The sequence below is a fragment of the Coenobita brevimanus genome, chromosome 95 (genome assembly GCF_032717465.1).
Source record: "Coenobita brevimanus isolate Jiangsu-jjx chromosome 95, ASM3271746v2, whole genome shotgun sequence".
NCBI classification, from domain to species: Eukaryota; Metazoa; Arthropoda; class Malacostraca; order Decapoda; family Coenobitidae; genus Coenobita; species Coenobita brevimanus.
This window is the reverse complement of record NC_137048.1, coordinates 16,535,121-16,541,040: the sequence shown is the minus strand read 5'-3', so window position 1 is coordinate 16,541,040 and position 5,920 is coordinate 16,535,121. Positions and strand designations below refer to the sequence as shown.

The window sequence follows — 5,920 nt, the reverse complement described above, 5'->3', positions numbered from 1 at the left end:
GTAATTGTCAACTTTGAGTTTATAGAAAGTTCATGATTGCAGCCAAAGACGCCTCCTCCTCCCTAGCTTGGCCTCTTGTCTGCACACTTTATGGCTCCATGTCGAAAATTTGACTCACTGCAGCAATTTTTATTCCCAGTTCCTGACACCATTTGTTACGTCCACATCCCACACTGCCACAGGCTCCAAAAGTAGTAGTTCAGAGTAGGAAAGACGTTGCCCAGTGAATCGTTCTTCGTAGGGTCTGGCTTTTAATTAACACACAAGATCAACTCAGGCCTCGGAAAAACACACGTGTGTCACGTACATTGTCTTTATTAACCAAGTAATATCAATGGCTGCCTGTCACAACACTGATTTCACAAGTACCAGAGCTACACTTACTTAGCAAGACCACAAGTAAAACTAAACTGAAACTCCTCTATTCTGTCCCCCGTCCTATTATGACCTTGCTTGCTAGTCGCATGTTCTAGTACATATTCTTAGCAACAACAGTTTTCTACGGTGGAGACATCCAAAATATTCCTGAGCATTCATACATTACGTAGCACTCCCAATGCCTTATCATACAGACTGAAATTATATTACATTATAGAAGAAACAATCACCCAAATAAATATTAACGAGAAAGAGAGAATAAAAATTAATGCACAACTTCACAAAATACCTCTTTACACAGCAGCAGGCTATCTAACAACTATGACTTGTAACTGAAAATGCGAGAATTATCACGAACTTTCCACTTGACTACTGCATCTCAACAATATATATATATATATATATATATATATATATATATATATATATATATATATATATATATATATATATATATATATATATATATACCACGTTGAGTACACTGCTTCCTGTCAGATCAGCGAAGTTAAGCAACGTTGGGTCTGGTTAGTACTTGGATGGGTGACCGCTTGGGAACACCAGATTCTGTTGGCATAACGTTCTCCCTACGTGTCAAGTGGGGTTGGTGGAGGATTAGTGCCCCTCCCTGTAAAACTCTAAGCCCTTGGCCACCCCGTTTGGGATACATGGCGTCTGGCAATGAATGAATATATATATATAAACAGTACATATACTATATGTATACAAATTTATATACATGTATGAATATATATATATATATATATATATATATATATATGTGTGTGTGTGTGTGTGTGCAAAATAACCACAGGAGAAATGAAAGGAGCAACAGTGAGTACTTTCGTATACTACATCTTCAGACAGAGTGAGACAGAAACGTAAAAGGTAGAGGTCTTTTATGCACACCCGCAGCAGGGAGTGGCACACAGAACAAAGGATGACCTGAATTTTTACCTGCGGCTTAACTTATGGTCACCTGCAGCAGGGAGTGGCACACAACAAAAGGATGGCCTGAATCTAAAAATGGGTGATGCACAGAACAATAGGTGGCAAAGGAGGAGGGAGTAGGAGGGGAGGAAAGGGGAGGGGAGGAGGGGAAGGGGAAAGGGGAGGGGAGGAGGGGAAAGGGGAGGGGAGGAGGGGAAGGGGGAAGGGGAGAGGGGGGAGGGAGGAGGAGGAAGGGATAAATACTGCTGCTTAACATAAAACCTAGAGGAATAATGCTTGGTGTGTCCCACACAGGTGTGACTACACTACCAGGAGATGACAGGGAACAATCAGTTGTTAGTCTGGGGGATACTGCTTTAAAATTAATTCAGTTAACAATTTATCACACTTAAAATGACCATAGCTCATGTTTACATTCTTTTCATATGTGCCAGAAATTAAACAAAATTCTATTACATTTCATTCACCTAAGCTTTTTGATCTTGCTAGAATCTTGGAGCCTGTCCAGACAGTATGGTGATCACTGGATGCTTTGTTCTGAAATAAACCACTTCTCTGTTGGGCTATCCGTACACTGTATTTATGTTGTGAGATTCTAGTTTCCAAATCTTTTCCAGATTGTCCTATGTAAAATTTGTTACAGCTTTTACAAGGGATTTTGTAAACAACGCCTGAATTACTGAAAGGGCTGTTCTTGATGAGTTTTTTTTTTTATGGTGTTCTCATATTTGAATACTACTTGTACATTACGTTCCTCAGTATGTGAACAACATCAAGAAAATTTTTATGGAAGGGAAAGACAAGGGTTCTTTGAATATTCTGGTGATATGGCTTACTAGTTTGCCCTTCAAGGAATCGTTTCTTGGTTGTTTTGTGGCACTGAGTTAGTATACTTTGTGGATATTTTAGCTTCTTTCCAATGCTCTGAATCATTTTTAGTTCATCTAAAAATTCTGGGTCTGAAATTCTATATGCTCTTACGTACATGGATATGAACACAGATCTTTTTAAATTAATATGATGGTTTGAATAGTAATGCACATAAGACATATTATTTGTAGGTTTTCTGTATACCTTAGTCTTCAAAACATTTTGGTCCCTGATAACTTTTACATTCAAAAATGGCAATTCATTATCCATTTAAATCTCATGAGTAAACTTAATTGTTGGAACTAACGAATTTAAATTCAGGAGAAATTCATCAATGGGAAGACTATTAGGCCGGATGCACAGGATCTCATCAACGTATCGGAGCCAAACTATGTTTTGCTCCTTTATGGATGTCAGTAAATGTTTCTCAAAGTATTCCATGTAAATATTTGCCAGAACTGGGGAGAGGGGATTACCCATGGCCATACCAAATTTTTATGTGTAAAATTTGCCTTCAAAGATAAAAGATGAGTTCACAATGCACAATTTAATTAGCTCGATAATGTTTTCAGGGGGAATACCATCAATGTTACTACCCAGAATGCTTGGGAGGAAAGTTAAAACATCATCAACAGGGACATTTGTGAATAATGATTTAACATCAGAGCTGACTAATTTGTAGGGGTACGTGACATTTAAAGATTTTAACTTTCTTGCCAAATCCTCATTGTTTTCTACAAATGAATCAGAGATAATGCCTACAACAGGGGACAACAGAGTTACAAGCCACTTGAAGAGCTTGTATGTCGTAGACCCAATAGAGCTTACAACTGGCCTGATGGGGGCACCTCATGTGCCCTAGTTATCGTTTTCTTATGGCAAGAAGATAAACCCAGTGCAGGTTGGAAAGTCCTTGTTTCAAATGGAAAAACAATCAAGTGAAGATAGAGATTATTCGTGGCAATTTATATGGGGCAATGTTTAAGAAAAATAAAAACTCTGCTCCTAAAAGATTTGTGAATGCCTTGGATAAATTGATAAAAGATGACTCCCTGCATATAACTACAGCTGATAAAAGCATCGCTGTAGTAGTCATGAACAAATGTGACTACAAGGAAAAAGTGAGTGAACTGTTGCGTGACACGAACACCTACAGTGAACTAAAAAGTGATCCAACTGAAAAACAAGGTAGAAAATTCCATAAAGAAATCAAGACCTTGCTAAGAGGAAGGGATGACTTGATTAAAAAGTTCTCTGTGCAAAATCCATCTGCACCATATATGTATGGCTTGATTAAAACCCACAAACCAAACAACCTCATCAGGCCAATTGTAAGCTCTATTGGCTCTACGACATACAAGCTCTTCAAATGGCTTGTAACTCTGTTGTCCCCTGTTGTAGGCACTATGTCTGATTCATTTGTAGAAAACAATGAGGATTTGGTAAGAAAGTTAAAATCTCTAAATGTCACGTACCCCTACAAATTAGTCAGCTCTGATGTTAAATCATTATTCACAAATGTCCCTGTTGATGATGTTTTAACTTTCCTCCCAAGCATTCTGGGTAGTAACATTGATGGTATTCCCTCTGAAAACATTATCGAGCTAATCAAATTGTGCATTGTGAACTCATCTTTTATTTTTGAAGGCAAATTTTACACACAAAAATTTGGTATGGCCATGGATAATCCCCTCTCCCCAGTTCTGGCAAATATTTACATGGAATACTTTGAGAAACATTTACTGACCTCCATAAAGGAGCAAAACATAGTTTGGCTCCGATACGTTGATGAGATCCTGTGCATCCGGCCTAATAGTCTTCCCATTGATGAATTTCTCCTGAATTTAAATTCGTTAGTTCCATCAATTAAGTTTACTCATGAGATGGAATTGGATAATGAATTGCCATTTTTGAATGTAAAAGTTATCAGGGACCAAAATGTTTTGAAGACTAAGGTATACAGAAAACCTACAAATAATATGTCTTATGTGCATTACTATTCAAACCATCATATTAATTTAAAAAGATCTGTGTTCATATCCATGTACGTAAGAGCATATAGAATTTCAGACCCAGAATTTTTAGATGATGAACTAAAAATGATTCAGAGCATTGGAAAGAAGCTAAAATATCCACAAAGTATACTAACTCAGTGCCACAAAACAACCAAGAAACGATTCCTTGAAGGGCAAACTAGTAAGCCATATCACCAGAATATTCAAAGAACCCTTGTCCTCCCCTTCCATAAAAATTTTCTTGATGTTGTTCACATACTGAGGAACGTAATGTACAAGTAGTATTCAAATATGAGAACACCATAAAAAAAAAAAACTCATCAAGAACAGCCCTTTCAGTAATTCAGGCGTTGTTTACAAAATCCCTTGTAAAAGCTGTAACAAATTTTACATAGGACAATCTGGAAAAGATTTGGAAACTAGAATCTCACAACATAAATACAGAGTACAGACAGCCCAACAGAGTAGTGGTTTATTTCAGAACAAAGCATCCAGTGATCACCATACTGTCTGGACAGGCTCCAAGATTCTAGCAAGATCAAAAAGCTTTGATGAATGAAATGTAATAGAATCTTGTCTAATTTCTGGCACATATGAAAAGAATGTAAACATGAGTTATGGTTATTTTAAGTGTGGTAAATTAACTGAATTAATTTTAAAGCAGTATCCCCCAGACTAACAACTGATTGTTCCCTGTCATCTCCTGGTAGTGTAGCCACACCTGTGTGGGACACACCTAGCATTATTCCTCTAGGTCTTAAGTTAAGCAGCAGTATTTATCCCTTCCTCCTCCTCCTCCTCCCTCCCCCTCTCCCCTTTCCCCTTCCCCTCCTCCCCTTCCCCTTCCCCTCCTCCCCTTCCCCTTCCCCCTCCCTCCCCCTCCCCTTTCCTCCCCTCCTACTCCCTCCTCCTTTGTCACGTGCATCTCTAAGGAAGAAAAAAGAAAAGTACCTACTGTTCTGTGCGTCACCCATTTTTAGATTCAGGTCATGCTTTGTTGTGTGCCACTCCCTGCTGCAGGTGACCATAAGTTAACCCGCAGGTAAAAATTCAGGTCATCCTTTGTTCTGTCTGCCACTCCCTGCATAAAAGACGTCTACCCTTTACGTTTCTGTCTCACTGTCTGAAGATGTATTATACGAAAGTACTCACTGTCGCTCCTTTCATTTCTCCTGTTGTTATTTTGCATACATATTTTCACGGTGAAGTCTCTGCAAATATATATATATATATATATATATATATATATATTTGCTGAAATGTATAACATGAGAATAATGAACACATTCTTTCGCAAAAGAACAGGGAGAAAGTGGACCTGGAGAAGCCCAAATGCAGAAACAAAGAATGAAATCGACTTCATTATAGCAGATAATAACACAGTCTCAAATGTCACAGTTATCAGCAATGTAAATATAGGAAGTGACCGTAGAATGGTGGGTTGCACAGCCAGATTCAATTCAGAAGTGAAACAAGATGATTAAAGATAATAAGATATGCCCAATAAAAGTAAACGAAAAGAAAGCAGCCTCTCAGTTGGAAATAAGGGACAGATTTCAGACGCTAAGTAATGCTGAATGTGACATTGATGAGCTGAATGACAGACTAACAAAAGTACTAAGAGAATCAGCAGAGGCAGTAGGAAAACCTAATACAACCAAAGGCAAGAAGTACGCGGTACTCAGAAAAGACACTAGAGTTTATGG

General features: G+C 38.1%; 1 pseudogene; it reads left to right on the top strand.

The window, feature by feature from the left end:
* Positions 1–835: 835 nt before the first annotated feature.
* On the top strand, positions 836–954 carry LOC145413338 (5S ribosomal RNA; annotated as a pseudogene).
* Positions 955–5,920: the final 4,966 nt, after the last annotated feature.